The 19380-nt window shown below is 47.0% G+C and overlaps 1 long non-coding RNA gene across 2 annotated transcripts; it reads left to right on the forward strand.

The window, feature by feature from the left end:
- The first annotated feature begins 8507 nt into the window (after positions 1 to 8507).
- Positions 8508 to 19106, forward strand: LOC113580172. 2 transcript variants are annotated; one of them, XR_004775597.1, is made up of 4 exons: positions 8508 to 8636; positions 17405 to 17688; positions 18222 to 18321; positions 18639 to 18731. It is a non-coding gene; the product is annotated as an uncharacterized LOC113580172 (long non-coding RNA). The 2 variants fall into 2 exon arrangements; XR_003410946.2 differs by lacking the exon at positions 17405 to 17688 and having other exon boundaries at positions 8511 to 8636; positions 18639 to 19106.
- The last annotated feature ends 274 nt before the right edge of the window (positions 19107 to 19380 follow it).

Below are 19380 nucleotides of genomic sequence, written 5' to 3' on the forward strand. Positions count from 1 at the left end.
ATTGGGATACGGGTTTGAGATGCAAAGAGCAGAGGTAAATATAGCTAACAATGACAGAGTAAGTTTTGCTCCTTTCTTTCTCAGCACAGTTTGAAACTTAAACATTTCAGTGTTTGGGGAGCAACAGGAGTGCATCAGAACTCAAACAGATTTGGGGGCTCTTTTGTTGCCTCTCAGGGGGATGGGTTTCGGAGCAGGGCTCAGCTCCACTCTATATAATGGAACCAAAGAATGCCCACCGAGGAAGGGGGGGCCTAATGAAATATTTAAGATTTTGGCTAAAAGGGGCCTTGAAAGTCACAACAAAGGATTTGCTGAAGACCCTCATTGTGCGGCGGGCTGGCGGAAGCTGTGGCCAGGCTGCTACAGATGTGAGGAGGGCCCATATTGAGCCACACGGCAGAGGTTCCGCTCACAGCTGTGTCTGCGCTCTCTCGGCCGGGCCACCAGCCCCTTGCCTTTGTGGCCCATTGTGGCCGGCACAGAGCGCTGATTTTACACTGAGCTGATTGCACAGCAACGCCTTTGTGTCGCCTCTAAAAAAAGCACCCCACCCTGTCCCGCCAAAGGCCCACGGCCGGGCCCCTCCCCCCGTCTGCCCATCTGGAGCATCCCTCTCCTCTCCTCTCCTCCTCTCCTCCTCTCTCTCTCTCTCCATCAGTGACCACCGAGGTAAGCACCAGAGCCTGCAGCTTCTACCATGTGCCCTTCAGAATGTGCCTATTTACTGCCTAATGGCTGTTGATTAATGGGCCCTCTATTCAAAAGAACATATGCCATTTTTAGGCCATGTAAGCGCTTTATGCTGAATTTCTAAGCCCAGTGTCACAAGGTCAGTGCAGACTTTTTTAACACATTATCTGTGAAAAGGAGATGATGCATAATTTACTAAGAATGCAACAGTTCACGGCGTGGGTTAAGCTAAGAGCGAAGAGCTTCTCGTAGAGAAAGCAGCCAGCATATGTGTATCACTTCAGGTCATCCTGCTAAATGCTTGTCAGTGGCACAAGCCTGTGAGTTTAACCCTTTTTGGGATATTTATTTTTAAAAATGTTTTCCTTATTTTCGTCATTATCGAACAGTACAAAGTGCTAAACTATTCTCTGTTAAACAGAGCACAGTTTTAATATTTCAGAACTATGGTTGAATATTTATAAGTATAACTCTTAAATGTATGATTTCTGGGGTCCTTACATAAAATCCACTTGCATTTAAAAATGGTGTGTTATAAACTGACATTTAGCTCACGCTCAGTTTTTTATCTCCCAAATCTAAGGCCATATATCATGTTGAACTGTAGTGGAAATGATTCTTTGGGCATTCAGAAGTTTAAAAAAATGAATCACTTCTCTGATGACATTACCAACTGTTCATCTGCCAAAGAAACCACACTTAGATTAACTTTTTGAAAATAATCATTTTTAAGAGATTAAATTTTGTCTCATTTTACTATGAAAGGTGCAATGAAGAAAAATCTTTTCTACTAGATATTCTGCTGCTGATGGAGCTCACCTATACCCTTTAGGGCAGCATTCCACAAAGCACACAAGCACCCCCCCACACACACACACACACACACACACACAATTCCCCCAATAAAACATACCGTTCCATACGCCCTTAAGGCAATAGTTTAAGAAGGGTGCAGGGTCTCCTGATAATGACAGAAATATCATGGAAAGCTTTGCGTTTATGTCGCAATTATGCGCGGCAGCGTCTTGCTCTGGGGTTCTGGATGGCGCAGGGCTGGCCGAGGCCAGGGCTGCAGCGGCCGCCGAGGGAGGTCATGACTCCTGCAGGAACGCGCTCCCCGTCGCACGCCAGGCGAGCTGATGGAAACCAGAGGCCCGCCGGCACTCTCCTCGTCCGCCAGAGGCCCGCCGCGTCTCTGCCGCATCTCTGCCGTGCGCTTCTCCCTCCCCCTACAAAGACCTGTCACGTTTAATGGCCTGTTGGCTGAGTGGGCTGCTGTAGCCCTCTCCAAAAGAAAGGCCGGGGAAGAAAGGCTCATAGACACCTAATGCAGCTTAATATTCTTTAAAAAGGTCGGGGGACAATTAAAGGAGTGTTTCCCATGGTTCTCCCCCAGCGGTTCCTGCCCGCCTGCGCAGCAGCTAGGCCGTTTGATGGAGTCTGAATGCATCTTATTGATGGGGTCAGAGATTAGAGGCGATTGGGCCGGCTCTGAAAGGGCCGAGTGTGGCCTCCGAGAGAGGCTTGGCAGAGCCACATTCAGCCAGGCCTCTCGGCCTCCTTCACACACCAGCCCATTTGCTCCACTTGTCTGCCTACAAATGCCTTTCAGCCGAGCTTCCCTATTCAGTGACGCCACGCCACTGGTGCACGTGGGGTTACTCTGTGCATCCAGTGCAAGAACGCACGTGCGTGTGTGTGTGTGTGTGTGTGTGTGTGTGTGTGTACGTGTGCATGCATAGTTCTGTGTGAGTTTGTAAATAAAAGATTGATGAGATCTATTAAATAATTAATTCAAATTTCTTGCAGAAATCTCTAACAGCATATACATAACAGTATATAAGAGTGCACAAACTACATGCCTTTTTAAGTAGTTGAGTACTGTAAACATATACATGTATATTGTACATAGTAAATGAACCATTAATTAATAATATGTTTATCTGAATCCACTTAAAAATTAATTTTATTAATTGAAATTCCAATCTGCTGGATACTGGTCAACACTGCGCATTTTACTATGCACATGGTATACACTGTAATTTACTTTTTCATGTGTTCCTGATAATCTATATCACACCCTTTATGGCTAATGTAATCTAGACAGTCAGACTTCACTTGTTTGTAAATCTTGTATGCTTTCTATTCGCTTTCACTTACCTCTTAAGAAAATCTACCACTAAAATGTCAGTGTCTTCTTTTGTAACCAAATACCAATTCCTCTTCTCTAGAAGGGAAATTGAAGACTTCAACAGTGAGGTTTGACCAAAAGTGTAAAGCTTGTCATTCTATATTCCATTTTGCAACATGGACTGAACACCTTAAAACAATCTACATTAGACATGTGCTTCTTAAATGAACTTTACAATGGATTTTTATAATTAAATATAAAAGCGTGGAGTGTGAAAGTGTTTAGTTTGTACTGATATTGTACTTTTGATATGATTTAATTTGGGGGGGGGGGCGGGTTGGACAATGAAGGGCTGGTTGAACCTCTTCAAGAGTTGTGCTGCTCTATTCACTGTAGAGGGGAAAACAGTTTTGTTCAGATAAAGAACACTATTTAATTCCACTATCTTTGATAATCCACTGAGTGCAAAACAGTTCCCAGTGCCTGGGGAGGAATGCTTTGAGAAGCACCTCATTTGGGAGCATATAGAGTGTGTAGATGCACTGGCCAGGGTGGGGGGCACAGTTGTACTTTACCGTGCCACAGTAATTAGGGGAGAGTTTCAGGTCAGGGAAACCTCAGGCTTTTGTTTGCCTCGATTGCTACATTCAATGGCTTTTATAGAACCATCAAAGAAAAGAATCCAATTACCGCATTGAGCATTTTGATTCTTCATTCTCTGCAATTAGGCAGCAGATTTAAAATGTCTTTAAGCAGCCACTGGATTTTAATTTTTTTTACTGTTGTTGTTGTTAAATGTATCATTAGGTTAAATGCCATGCCCTGTCCAGGTGCACTTTGGTGGAGAATGCTCAGGGACATTGCGCAGAACAGAATGGTGTATTGGTCAGCACTTGTCTGACATTCTTATTGGATTGCTATATATCGAATTAGCAGGGTCCTTTTCTTTTGCCCTGGTAACCAGCAGCAGTGAGACACGACTTGCCCGCAGTTGGCACTTAATGGTATGCATTTCTTGTTTCTGTGTTTTGCATGGAATTGTGCATGCAGCAGTGTCTCAAAAGCAAATCCTATGACTTCTGTTTAGCAAAACTGCGGTAAGAATGGCAACAGTTCAAGCACTTCTGTGAGGTATTTTCCTGGACGCAACCTGGATTGCGTTTCCTTGACTTTGGAAGATGTTATTTGATGACTTGCATCCTTGATAGCCATGATCAATACAGCGTTCATTTAAACATATAAAAGAAATGATGCTTATTTTGTTTATAATATACTACAGGGAGAGAGACAATGTTAGGACAGACCATCTACCCCACCCATGGGGAATCCATACTGCCGACACCTACTGTGTGTGTCTGCGTGAAGACTGGGGAGCAGTGGGTCCAGCAGCTGCTAGCAAGAGGCATGGTGGTAGTGGTGGTGGTGAAGGGTGTGTATGTGGTGGTGGTGTGGGGTGGGGGGGTGTCATGGGAAGGATCTGCACAAGCAATGTTAATAACTCACAAGTGGCCCAGGCTGGTGGTCACCCTCACATTATTAATGTGCTAGCACACTCTTGGCATCCGACCCAAGGATGCATTCCTGCAGTAATGGGCAACAGCTGGATTGGGGTTTCCAGGAGGACAGCTGATGCTGGGCTGGCGTGGGGCCGTACACCACGGCCTCTCCCCAGCACAGCCTGCGTGCCCTGTCCCTGCCTCATGTCTAGGCCATGAATCACCCTGCACTTCGTCTCATTTTGACCAGCTACTTTGACAAGTCATTAAAAAATCACTGAATGCAAATTACAGCGCACTGGGTTCACTCTCCACAGTGCAGACACTAAAGGCTGGAGAGGGGGTGCACTCAAATGATTCAGCTCAACTCGATGAGCACTCAAATGATTCAACTCAACTCAATGAGCACTCAAATGATTCATCTCGACTTAAGGAGCACTCAAATGATTCGACTCAACTCAATGAGCACTTAAATGATTCAAATCAACTCAATGAGCTATATTATTGTTAGACCATTTCATTATTGCCCATTATTTGAGTATAATGGCAAAGCATAAGAGCAGATGTATGTGGTAAATGTATAAATGTAATAGTTTTACGTAAGCAGGGGATGGAAGAATGCTTGAGCGTGGCTTTAAGTAGCAGTAATGCACAACATACAAGCAACATTTTTGCTGTGTCGGGACTAAACGTATATAGTTATAGTTGCGGTATACAAAAGAGGAAGGGGGGGGGTTTGAATTATCTAAAATGTGTGGTTACGACTTGATGTTTCCAAATCCTTGTGCGTATGTTTCGTTTGGTGTCAACTATCGTACTTAAACCGCGAGCTAGGGTTTGCTGGATCTGCTTCTACTTGGCAGACATGTTTTTCAAAAGCGCCTTCTTTTCTGTGGCCGGCACACGGACCTCGGTCTTGGCTGCAGACCAGTGGCCGGAGCAGCGCTGGCAACGAGACCGTGAGAAACAGGGGGGCGACACCCAAATGTCAGCACAGCTGCAGAACTGCTGAGCATAAAAGCCTAATTAGAGAAATATGCAGCCCGAGACCTGCAATGAAAACATAGCTGCATTTCACTAGCCGCTGCCGCCCGCACTGTAGCCGGTCCTGCTCTGTGTTACGCAGGATTTAATACGAGTAAGGAACTTCAGCAATGCACAGCTGCTGTTAGACATCAGGAGCAGGGAATTTTCAGACAACAAACAACAAACAACAACAACAACAACAACAACAACAACAATAATAATAATAATGAATCTACTTTTCTGAACGTTTCCTTTTACTTTTTGAATAGCTTTCTTAATTACGTTTGCAGTTGTCGTTGTATCCGTGTGTGAATGCTGCTTTTTGTGTAACAGAAATGATAAGCTAAATTGGGAAATCAATTGAAAACGCATAAAATGTAGGTTATGACAAGACGTGTAACATAGAAGTAGAGTGCATGTGTGTGTGCTGCATTTCGTGAAACCAACGCAACAAATAAGCGCCACAAAATTCACTTCACGATAATCACGATACACGATTTCTTTTATTCACAAGACATTTAGGCGCATACGGTTCTATTCCTAACCAGATATATAGCAAAAGAATGTTCCTCTTTCTATAAGAGAGAGAGAGAGAGAGAGAGAGAGTGTGTGTGTGTTTGTAAGATTGTCTTTCTGCATGTACTGAAGAGCCTGAGTGTGTGTATGTGAGGGCATGTGTGTGTGTACGTGAGTGTGTGTGTGTGTGTGCATGACAGTGTACCTTTGTATGCATGTGAGAGCCTATGTGTATGTGTGTGTGCATATGTGTTTCTCTGTGTGTACTTGAGAACGTGTTTGTGCGTGTGAGAGAGTATGAGAGTTCCTCTGTGTGTATTTATGTGTGTGTGTGTGTCTGTGTGTAAGTTGAGAGTGTGTGTTTGTACTTGAGAGCGTGTGTGGCCATGGGTGCGTCTGCCCATGCGTCAGTCTCGTGCTTGCACGTCGTATCTTTGACAGACAAGTTTTAAGAGAGGCAGGAGGCTGCGCTTGTGGTCAGGAGGTGGGCCAAGCAGAGGGTGCACGTGGGGAGGGAAAGCATATGAGCAAAGCAGTGTGTGTGTGTGTGGGTTTGTGTATGTGTGAAAGAGAGAGAGAGAGAGAGAGAGAGAGAGAGAGAGAAGCAAAGAGCGCCTGTACTTGTGCCTTTCAAGGTGTGTTATTTGTCCAAGGCTGTCCAAACATTTACAGAGTGCTGGCAGCTCAGGAATGCAGAGGCAGGGCTGAGGCTGGCCAGGGGCAGGCGTGGGAAACCACTGCTCTCCTCAACCTCTGTTGGATCCTTCCCCCCTCAGGCAGAGTGTCAACACAGCCAGTGCCAGAGATGTGTGGGGCTGATAGTGACAGGTCCCGTCAGCAGCCTGGCTGCTCACACACACATGCCCACACGCACACACACACATGCACACACGCACACGCACACGTGCACAGACACACGCACACGCCCCATGCAGAAATACTCGTGCGCACATGCACACTTGCTCCCAGGAGCATACAGGCTTGCCGCCACCCTCCCACACTGACACGCTTTAACAATCTGATGAGGAAGCCTGAGGCACACACACACACACTCACTCGAACATACAGCCCCACCCGCCCGCACACACACACACACACACACACACACACACCCGCATACATGCGCACAGCATTCGGCGCAGTACACGTTCACACCCTGTGTTTCTGGGAGGACAGAGGTTTTTTTAACAAGCCTCGACAGCTAGATAGACATCACCAAAGGTAAAAACGTCTGCCGGGCACTACGAGTGCATGCAAAAAGTACCACAGGTCTCATGCACAGCTAGCCTTTAAAGAGAACAAAAACATAGCTATTCAGCTGGAGCTATACCCATCGCCCGCTCTGTGATTGAGGACACACTCGAGTGCTTACTGTTCAGGGATGTATCCGACCATTTTTAATCCAATCCGACGGCAATCACGGGGTCCCATCTGAGCTCATGCTGAGGATTAGTTATTATCCCCGGGGCTGAATGCAGTCGGCGTCTGCCCCTTGTCATTACGTTAATGGCCCTGTGCATTGTGCTGTGTGCGGGGCAAGCAGACGCACTGTGGGTGTGGCGGGAACACTGTGGGTGAGGGAGAATGGTGAGAGTGCACTTCAGACCCCTACAAACACTCCACAGCGCCGAGTGCCCACAATGTCTCCCCTTTTTATGAATGCACGTGTGTGTGTGTGTTCTATGGAAGAGACGGAGAGATTAGAAGACTTTAGAAGTCAGGGCACCGTGATGCTGGCAGTAGAATTTACAACTGATTATCAGTTTGAGTGCAGAATGGACTTTAGGTTCCAGATTCTCACAGATTGCAACTTTTTTTACTTCTGAATATCTGTATGTAAAACTACAGATACAGATAAAGCTGCAGATTCATCTAAGAAAAGATGAGTGCTCGTCTCAAAGACATGGAGAAGTACCCAGTAAAGTCAATAAGCGGCGTTTAAAATGAACCCACAAACAGTTAAATATTTGTTTAGTGCTTCATATAATTGAGCAAGAAGAGTGGATGCAATCCCCAGGTGCAGCTCTGTGAGTGTGCAAGCATGAGAATCATGTCTAGTCGAAACCCAAAGCAGGAAGCCAGTTGTGTGGTATCTGGCAGCCCCGGGCAGGTTGACGGCAACGTCAGTGATTGGAGGAGAGCTCACGAAGGTCGCTCTCTCTGCCGTCACACTGAGCCACCCAGTGGAGCAGGCTAGCGCCTCTGGTAAGCTAATAATAAAAATGCGACAGTGGGAGCTCCAGGCTTTCTGCGTTTATTTTCAAAGTTCATAAAGAAAAGAGTTTCACGGGTCAGAAAGCCTTCCGGAGGGCAGGTGAGGTTAACGTTCTGGAATATGTGTCATCACACCAGGTGAAATTACTGAGCCACACTTATGTACAAGGTACTCACTTTTATGGTCAGAGGTATATAGGGAGTGTGTTTATAAAAAAATAAATAAATAAATCTGATACGAAACTCTTACACACACACACACACACACACACACACCTCATGCTTGTATACTGTTACTCTTGTCTTCAGGCTCCAGACACCTGCCTGCGCTGCTCCAGGGGTGGGGGTGGGGGGTGGGGGGGTCATGTTACAGCGATGAGGCAAGATCTGACCAATCAGCTCCTGTGAGAACGGCAGGCGAAGGTGGTGGGAACTCTCCTCCCCTCTCTCTCTCTGCTGCGCTCCTTTACACCGCCTTACCTGGGAAACACACACAGGTTCAGGGAGGGGCCAGCGACCTGCCCGCGTAATGAATGCAAAACAAAACCTCTCACCAACAGGTGAGTTACAGAAGTCAAGTGCGTTCGTTTTACTTGTTCTTCTCTCCCTTCTTTCACCCCTTTCTCTCTCCTCTCATTTTTCCCCCTTTCGTGGTGTACAGTTTTACATCAGCGCCCACTGCGGCACTATTGAGAAAACAGAGAAAGGGAAGAGAAAAACAAAACGGAGGCAAAGTGTGGGAACTTTCCCTCCTTCTTTGGTTCCCAGCTGAGTGGCTTCGATGTTGTTAACTCTGTCCGTGCCAGGCAGAGGGCACCTGTGCCTCCCGCTCACACGGGATAGGTAGCCTCCATCCCAGGCTTAGTGCAGCACTAGTTTTAGTTTACAGTGGCCAACTCACAAACCCAGCGAATGTCTTTATTTTTCTCCTTCTTTTCCCCTTAATATCCACATTGCGCCTCTGCACCTTTATTGTCACATTCAGCAAGCTGCGTTACCTTTTTATTGTATAATGTATGGAAATGAATGAATACAGTTTTGTCTGAAAATGAACACAGTTTTGAGCAAAATGTGTCTGGTTTACTTATCAGTAGTTAATTTACATATCATAATTCATCAGATTTACCCTCTGATTTTTTATAAGCAAAACTAGTCCATGAATTCTTCAGTACATTGCTATGCTATTCCTGTGCCTTTAAATTCCTTAGTGTAGAACCAATATTGCCCCTCTCAGGTCACAGAGTGCATTGCACTCTAATAGGCCTCTTGGCTCCTTGGTAAAGTGTAGGACTGCCCTTAAACACCAGCTACTCTTCCACTTGAGTTTTTTCTCTCCCCGAATTGTGCACATTTTTCTGATTTGGACTAAAGTGTGCTTTTTTAAAAATGTTTCCGCAATAAAACACTGGTGGCTGGGGTGTATCTGGGTTGCATTTACTTCTATCTACATGCGAATAGAAACTTCCTGTCGCATACCATTTTGAGAGGAAAGCATTGCTCCTGCGCCACACAGGCAAAACTTCATTTTTGGCTTTAAATGCAGATGTGTGTTTATCATCTCACCGCCATCTTTGAATAGGGAGTAAATTGTGCAACACTTGTGTAAGTGTGAAAATCATTTCCCTTTGTTTTTACTGCGTGTTCTTCTCAGAGTTCCTCACATCTGCACTGCACTAAACACCAGTAAAGGCCCAGCACTGAACTCCGATTGACACAACGTTACGGTTCTCTTAAACGCACATTGTCCTTCTCTCATCTGGCTATCCAGACTTACGGTGGACAGCTCCACTGATTTCTGGCTTTTTCCTCAGCCCCTTCCTGCTTGTATATGCAATTAGTCATGGGCCTTTTTTTTCCATGGTCGTACTCCATTGGCTCGATTCAAGCGAAATCCATGTGACCTGCGAATTTGGCACCTTTCCTTTGTGACACTTGGCGTAAGAGGTTTAGGGTTTAAGCCTGGCGTCTGTGGTAGGTGTGTTCTAAGGAGAGGCTGTGGAGCATCTGGTGCAGTTTTGCTTCTTGCTGCCGGTGCACATGCTGCATTCGGAACCAGAGGAATAAATGCAGGCGGAGCGGGGCTTTTCTGTGGCGGCATGGGGAGCCTTTCCTCAGCCCTGCAGACGTCGCGCTGGTGAATGAAGGGTGCTGCCTCCCACGGCGACTGTGCAACCTTTCGATCCTGTAGTCCACTGCTTTAACGTCAGGGCAGAACGGAGCACTTAGCAACTCTTCCCAGGTTTTATATAGGTCAGTGCTGATGTTGAGGCTATGATGTTGCTCCACGGGAACAGCAGATGAACTGGGTCCAGCAGCAGTGGCAATAGAAGAGCGTCTGGTCGCCTGGTGCCTCCAGGCCTTGCCGGTCCTCCCGGGTGGCCTCTGCTTTCTCCTGGCCACCCTCTCTCACCTTTTTTGGGCATGGTTCATGGGAAACGGGCCCTCACAAATGGCGACAGACCTTGTGACTCATTTTGTTTTTGTGTGTGCCGTGGAAGTGGTCAGATTACATTGCAGGCGGTTGACAATGACAACATGTAAATGAGTCTGGACAGGAGAGCCAGGCGATGAAGTGCTGGAGGGCCCAGGACGGATCTGTATTGGCTAAATTGATCGTCGGTTGCTCTCTGGGGAGAGGTCCGTGCAAGTAGACATTCTCCATTCAGAGGGGCTCAGGTTTCCCACCCTGGCCAGTGGGGACAGAGTTTGGTGACTAACTTGTGTGTTTGTCCCTAGACCGCTTCTCTACACAGGAAGCCCTCACGATAACTGGCCCACCTGGAACTACATTATTGTCACCATTCAGTGGATGAGCAGAAGAAGACTTTTTCACCTAAAGCGCTGCTTCTCTTGACTTTAGCATGGCTCTAGTTCACCAATCAAAATGAAGATTCTGGAACCTACTTGCAAGCGCACTCCAAAATATTTTCATTTGCTTAAACTAACTTCAAACACGCTGTCTCTCATCATAATTTTGACATAGAACGTTTATTCTTAAGTCATTCGTCCTACATGCAGGTTCTGGGGTTTAATGTACTTTTTAGAGAGCCGCGAATGAAGTGACTCGAAAGATCCATTTTGAGAAGTGGCTAAATGTGACCACACACACCAGAGTCTTGAAAGTCTGTGCTACACAGAGTAAAAGGGAATGCCGGAATAGACAAGAGCCAGTCAGACAGGTTAGTCAGGGGCCTTAAAGTGGACAGACTATGGCTAACCGCACAGACCTGAATGAGTGCCCTCTACGACCCTGTATGAGATCCAGAGAAGTCACCCTAGCACATTGTAGCAGTGTATTAAATCGCACAGGCATCATGGGCAAAACATGTAACATATAACCTAATGAAGTATTATGTGCCATGTGTCCTGAACTGCATAATAAACATGCCCATTATAAATGTGTCTCTCCTTGTTTTGATGTACTGCGTTTTTGCTCCAGCTCGTAGGTTTTTCCAAACCAATCAGTGCGATGTCAGTCTGCATCAGTTTAAATGCAGTAGAGTTGTGTAGTGTGCCCCCCCGTATTCCGCTGGCGTGACCTGAGCCGAGCGGCTGCCCGTGTAAACGTTATTCAGCGCTGTGCAAACATCGCAGCGCCGCTCCGTTCGCTGCAGGCGCCGGGCTAACGCCCCGAGTGTGGGAGGCCTGGTCTTTGCGCTGGAAGGTGGAAAAAAAATAACACCAACGCACCCGGTGTGACGGCGTGCTAAGTAGCCCATTAGCACACGTTGCCTTGGTCCGGGCTGTCTTTGGTTTCCCCACGCCGGGGGCCAGCACGCGCACTCACTGTCCGTGAGCACCGACGCCGCAGGTGCGCGAGCCTTCTGCTCAGGCTCCGACGCAGTCGCACGAACACATACGTTTGCAGCACGCTTGCGCCGAGCTAATATTGACTGCTGACATGTCAAGTTTACTCTGCCAAAACACAATGCCTCTCTATAAAGTTGTCTTCTCACCTCCAGGACGTGTCTGGACGCCAACGCAACTGGCATGTCCGATGAGTAAGCCATCCGGAACCACTCAAAAACGTTTCAAACATAAGTGCAGAATTAGATAACACTGACAAAAAACTTGAGCGCCACACACACACACTATGACTTTCACTTGCTCAACGAAACGAACCTCATTCTCTTCTTTAGAGGAAATGTCTCGTATCTGCAGCACAAAAGCTACCTGGCCTATAAATGGCAGGGCAGCAGGCAGATAAAAGCAGTAGAAGGTGAAAGGGACCAGGATGAGAGGAGGCAGCGCAGCTCCGCTTTACTGCGGAAGAGGGGAGAGTGGAGTACTCCCCCAAGCTCGGCCGCTGTAAAACATGCTTCCTCACAATGGTCTCCATTTCCACTAGAAAGTTGAACGATTGGTTCAAATTTTCATGGTCATAAAAGACTCTGTTGGTTATTTTTCTCGGCATTTACTATTTTGGAAACCCAATTTCTCCGGTGAAATGCTGCTTTGTGAATACTTATGTTCAGCTGTGTTTTCTTCCTTAAATGACCTCAGATGACCAAAACTGAAGGAAAAAAAAAATCCTGCTAAAATATGTAAGAATAAAACTGTATTTAAGTATTTAACTGCTTGCCTGATTTCTGCCTGTTTTGGCTGTTTTTTATGCATCAGTAAATAGAACATGTCAAACAAAGAACAGGGTTTCCTCTCCTTAATGAGGGCCAGGTTTTAAAGATGGTGGGCATTTTAGTCTTTGGCGCGGGGGATGATTATGGCGTGCTTTCTTTTTCATCTCCCTTTTTTGTCATTTTAAGGTCTCTGTGAATCCTGTGGTTTTGCCATTTTTAGGCAAGACTTTAATCTCTGTTTTGCTCTGCCACCTCCTGCTGGAGTCTGAGCTGTAAGACAAAGTGCTGTTTACACTAATGGCCCACTAGGCTTTTCACTGAAGAAACAAACAGTGCTGGGGAAACTGAATGCAACTTAACATTTTGACATTTTTCCACATGCTCTCAAAACCAATATTGACCCAGCACCCCTGTGAGGCGAGCTTTAGTCCAAGACCCTGGCATACAAACGAAACCAATGAATCCAGAGCAGCAGGCAGCAAGTCAAGGGGAGAGGCCAACAATACCCGGCCCAGGAAAGGGCTCTCCCGCCGGGCCAGCGTAGTGGCCACTGTCCTGGGCTCAAGCTGGTCCTCAGAAGCAGGCACTCTGAAAGGACTGACGCCATCCCCTGCTTTAATGATTCTGTCTGAGAGGGTCGATTGTGGCCGAACCCCAGAGCCCGCTGGTGTGCATCGCGGCCAGCAGGAAAGGGACCGTAGGGGCGCTCATATGTGCGGAACAACCCCAGCGCGGGCCGCGCCTCTCAAAGGCCACATTACAATCAATTAGGGTTCTAATGAGCAGGATTTGGAGGCGTCACCTGTGGCTTGGGGTCGGTGTTTAGCAGAATCCTGGCGGCGCAGCTGGGCGAGACATCAATACGCTCGGAAATAGCTTCAGAGTGGAGGAATGGCGCAGCAGGGAAGTGCGACGTGTGTGGAACTGTCTGTCTGCATCTCCAGTGCCTTTAACCCCACACACACAAACACACACACTCATATGAACGCACGCACACACATGCCCTCTCTCTTTCACACTACGAAGACACCAGCAGGGACGAAAACAAAAGCAGCACATCTCTGTTCAGTGAAATGGACAATGTGACCTATTCAGTCCGCAGGGCCCTGGATAAAGGCGGGTCCGGAGTGCGCCGGAGACACTCCTGATGCACCGGCGTCGGGGATGGCGGCAGCGAGGTGGCGCAGGGGTCACGCGGAGAGCGCGAGCGGAAAGCCCCGGGGCCGTTAGTTAAATCCCATTAACATAGGATGTTTCCACGGGCTTGTGTTAACAGGGGGGTGGGACGGAGAGAGTGCTGGGGCGTTTGGGCAGAGCGTTGCCTCGGGGGCTCCTCACCTGTGGAGTCAGAGGACCTGCACAGGAGGTGCTCTCATTCCACAGCTGAGAAGGAGGGCCTCTCGGAGTCCACGCCAAACAGCAGGGGCATGGGGGCAGGACGGGGGAGGATGGACTCAGCAGGGAGGACATTCACTACATCAGGAGGCTTCACTGGCAATTCAGTATTTTGACATTACCTAGAATCAGTGCCAAAGCCCACACAACTTAATATATACCTGCTTTAAAGTAAGAACCTGTCTTTAAACAAACAAACCGAAAAGGCTGTCTCAACCTGGGGAGTGTGGAAGGAGAATATGACCTCTTAAAGCTTAAAGACAAAGCCATTCCTCTCCCTTTATGAGTGATCTGTTCGTCCCAGACGCGATCTTGCCTGGTTCCAAAATCCGCTGAGCCGTTCCTTGCGGTTCTAAAATCCGCTGAGCGTTGTCTGATAATGCCATACAATTTTAGCTCTGTCCCGACGCGTCGGATCCACACGCTAGCTTTGGGAGGCAACATGCCAGACGGCTCCCCCGCGGACATTGTCTCACGCGGCCATGCACGTGTGCAGAGCTGGAATAGGGCGGCCCATTGTGGCAACAAGCGTGGAAACTGACGGCGAGTAATAAGAGCATCCGGCTTTCAGCTCCGTCCAGGAGACAGCAGCAGTCCTCCCTGTCTCCCCACGAGGGGGTGTTTTAATCAAACGGAGTCCACAGAGAAACCCCCACCCCACCTCGCACTAGCTCAGCTGCTTCACCTCAGCAACCACACCTCAACAGTAAGCATTAAACAATTTCATGTAGTCCGGCAGGGTGACCTACATAATGTAGTGGAGAGCCTGGCCTCTCAGAGGCCAGCCTTGACTCTGCTCTGATATTACCCACAGTGGGGGAGAAATGGAGGGGCAGAGAGCAGGCTTTCCAGGCTCCTGTGGCTGATGCGGACCAGTGTTATCCCAGCCGGTTGCTGGGGGGGAGAACGCTTCCCAGCATGCAGTTCTCTCTGTAGTTTGATTAAAACTGAGACAGGCATGGTGGGGAATAATGTGTTTTACCCCAACCCTGCCTCCCTAATGCCATCCAGTTTTCACAATATGACGAGGGTGTGGGGCATTAGAATTGCAGTACACAAATAAGAGTGTAACAGTATTGCCTTTTCGACCTTCTTCGGTGTGAGCTGCATTTTTGTGTTTTACATTATCTCCCTCAACATGTATATTACTTTACTCATTCGGCTCTGACGTGGAGGTGTAGCGAACGGCGTGGCGAGTTGAAACAGCAGACAGGCGTTGGCTGGATTTCCCGCGTGCCTGGGCCGCCGCACGCACGCCGCCGATCGCCCTGTGCTGGCTTGAGGCTCGCTGCACTCAGCGAGGCTGCGATGACATCATACAGCGCAGTTAAAGCGCTTGCAAGCTGTTTGCTGTCTGGCAGGTGTTTCTTTCTTCACACCCTTCTTTCTCTCCTCCCCTCTTCCTCTTTTGCTCCCATGTGATGAATGCAAGAGTAAACATTACTTCAAAGCCGTGACTGCTCCACGCTGAACTGTGGGAGAGTTGCGCTGGCTGCTAAAGAGGCTGTTTTAAAAAAAAAAAGCGTTCTTGTCTCTTGTTGGCAATTTCTGCCACAGATTAGCAGCTTAGGAGCCTGCGCTCTTACTCACAACCATAAGCCTGGCAAGACCAGCCTAACCAGCCTTCAGAAATGGTGAAATATGTCTGTGTGTCTGCGCACAACTCGTTTTAACGGCTGCGAGGCGACTGGAAAGACCTCTAAGCATGTCTGACCTCCAACCTCCACCTTTTTGCGGTGTGTCATTAAGCCTAATGCATCATCTGCAACTGCCTATCAGCTTTTGCTGAGGCAGCAGTCAGGCTAATAAGCTCCAGCCTGTCACTATGGGTTAGAGTCCTTAGCTCGTATGCTGTCGCCATGCTGATAAGAGCCATGACTCCAGCAGTACACGCTCCTCCAGACCAGGGTCCGGGCAGAACTCGTTAGGAAGCCAGCATATTGTCTTTCGAATAGTGTGGCCTTAATACAAATTCTCCTGCACTCTGGAAAGGGCAAATAAAAGTTTTGGCTCGGCAGTGGTGTGCATGTAGCTGCTTTCACCTCCACTCGTCATCTGCTGTCTGGCAGCACTCAGCCCAGTGTAATTTTAAAGCGTTAGTGCAACAACATGCCCTTCGCTGAAGGAGCCAAATACCGCACGCCTCCCCATGCAATAAAAAGAAAGAAATGATCATACAGAGTTCATATAGAGTTCATAAGAATTCATATAGAAACAAACACAGAGTGTGCATGTACAATAGTCATGCGGTTTGTAGGACTGACCTGGCAAAAGAATATCTGTTGGGCTGTGGAGGTTGATATCAGTAGAGACTGATTAGCAGTGATTTTATGTTCTAAACAAAAGTGATACACACAGAACTCTTCAGAGAAGGAAATGCTTCCACTCCCTAGGGACTGCAAACTGGGACGCACAGTGGCAGCTGGATTTCTGTACTTGGTTTAACAGGATAATAATGCCTGTCATTATTTACACCAAGCAAAATTAGACATCATCTCTGGAAGCGTGCTATGCAAGTGGAGAAGAACTGCACATTTTTGTATGAATGAAAGAATGTGCATGTCATGATTAATAAAGGCAAGCACAAGCGCTGAGGAGTGAACTAGACACTGAAGTGACACCAGAGAGGCTCCTGCAGTCTGGCGTGGTGCAGGGGGAACTCCACGGAAAGTACCGCGCTGCGCTGCTGGCTCCTTCCACCCTCCCTCCCCACCCCTAACCCTCCACCACCCCCACCCTCCTGCCAGACTCCCCGCCGCTCTGCGTGGGTGCAGAGAGGAGCGTGGCACGAGCCCGTCCAGACGCGGTCAGTCGCGCAGGGCGTGTGCGCAGGAGTGGATGTGATTTACCATCCGATCCCGCCCTTCCATCGTTCCCACAGCGTTCCTGCCGCTCGTAGCCATGCCGGACGTTCCCTCCATGCAGTAACTCCTCGGCGTTTCCGGTTGCCTGTGGTGGAGCGGGGGCGATAGCACTTACTGCCACCATGAAGCCACCTCTTGTGTACAGATGCAGCGGTGTGGAACGGAGAGTGTCAGCGCACCAGATATAGCCAACCGGGTGTACCAATGTGCCATGTGTTCAATTGAAAACAAAGCTTTTTTATGTAATTAAAGTCTTCTAAAATACTGAGTGCTTTCACATTTTGTGAGGCCTTCATCAGAGGAGCACAAGGCAAGCAGAGGGATGTCATCACAGGGCAAATATGGTTAGGAACTTGGATTCGATTTACTGCAGAGTGGCAGTGTTGGTTTAATTCACCCCTCCACGAACAAAAGAAACTTCTGAGAAACAACTGACTTGTATAATCCTTAGGGCTTGGGAAAACTGCCCATGTGGTTTTCTGTGTCCACCAGATTGCAGGGCAGTGGTACAGCTCTCTCTCCACTCACCTGTGAAAGACATTTGACTTGATGGATCTTCCACAAATGCTGAATAGACTCCTTTCATATCAAGCAGATCAAATAGTCAGCAACAATTTCTGCGGCGACTCCACTGATGGCTGGAAGCTGCTCTTCTGTGGCAAAGCTTTTTTTTTTTTAAGAACTGTATTTCATCCATAAAACAGTACAGCCCAAAAAACCCCACAAAGAGATAGCGCGTCCTCGTATCAGCTGCTGCATGCCAAAGGTCGGCTGAGGTCAGTGAGACACGTGTTCAGCTCGTGCTTCTTTATCATACACCTCTGCACCTCTGTTTTCACTCACTAGCTCGAGTTATGTCAGAACACATGAAACGGCGCCACTGTGAGGTGATATTATGGAGGTCCTCTTACACACTGTTATAAACTTTCATTATTTTAAATGTTTGATTCTTAGGTTCTTTTCATGTAGTCTTTCTACCTTTTTTGGGTCCTTAAGTCCACAAAACAGAAATCCCTATGAATAAAACTTCATCAGCACGATGTGTGTTATGTAGACAGACAAAAAATAATGTAATTCATGCCTCATGCCCTCCACAAACCAACCTAGAGTGCAGGAGAAGCCTTAATACACTTTGTACTGTTGGACGAAACATAGAGCGAACTCAGTCTTTATGGTTTAAAAGTTCAGTATTAGTCAAAGGTTTGGACACACACACTCTTATTTTGACTATTTTCTACATTTAAAAAACCAGGAAAGTATCAAACCAGTTAAATAACACATATGTAAATGTCCTCTACTTTGCTGACAGATTTGCATGCTGTTCTCGGAACCAGCATCACAAGACCACCACCTACGATACTTTTCCATCAGTCTTGAAGACGTTCTCACATGTGCAGAGCACTTGTAGGGTGAGGATCTATAGTTTGGAAACAATTTGCTGAGGGTGCATCAAAAGTTGCGCGTGTGTGTGTGTGTGTGTGTGTGTGTGTGTGTGTGTGTGTGTGTGTGTTTTGAAAATGAAATCATATATTGGCTAACACCTTTCCCAAAATATCAGGATCATTTTGGATCAAATTATTAATAATCTCCTGTTGCCCTGTTATTCATGTGTTTTCTCATTCTTTTCTACAATTTTAATGTGGTTTTAACTCCATTTGATTCGTCTTTTTAGTTAACCAAATACAACTGTTCTTAAAAGACATTTTTGCTTTTCTTTCCCAACCAGGACATGGGGACATTTGAGTGACTTTTCGTTACAAAGATGTCTCTTATTCAACATGTGGCTAAAATTCATTCTAGTCACTGTGAATGTTCCACAGTACTGCGGCGGGTAGGGCAAGCCGTTCTTTCTCATACAAAACTCTCTGCACATGGAACAATGAAAGCAACATGCTGCAGAATCTTTCTTTATGCCCTTCCCCTGGGTTTCTGAAGTCAGACATTGGTGGACAATTAATTTGAAGACATCGGCTGTGTCTGCATGGGTGTGTAAAGATCATGTGCTTGCCTCTTCATGTGTATTGCTGAAGGCATGGTAACAAAGATTGTTTGACTCAGTAAAAGATATCAAACAGTTCTCCATGGAACAAATGTGTGCATTTAATCTAGACATGTTGTTACAGTCACCATGGATGCAAAGATGAGTAGAAAAGCTGAATGAATGAAGAATATTACTTTTTGGGAAAAAAGAAAAAAACTTAAATACTTAAAATTTATAAACTTAAATAAATAATCTGTGATTATATCTCACTCCAGATAGCTTGTGTTCATTGAAACAGATGATTTAGTAATTCGCTTAATAATATTAGTTTCTTATCCTTGTTTCTTTGTTACTTGTTGACCTTCTGACCAAGCAAACATTAATTTGCATTCCTCTTTTACTGAGGGTCCGATGGCTTTAGCTGCCCAGAGCTGATTGGGCGGTGAGGAGCAATAGCTGAGGACCCTAGAGGTCAGAGGTCAGGTCT

Source organism: Electrophorus electricus, chromosome 24 (genome assembly GCF_013358815.1).
Source record: "Electrophorus electricus isolate fEleEle1 chromosome 24, fEleEle1.pri, whole genome shotgun sequence".
Taxonomy (NCBI): Eukaryota; Metazoa; Chordata; class Actinopteri; order Gymnotiformes; family Gymnotidae; genus Electrophorus; species Electrophorus electricus.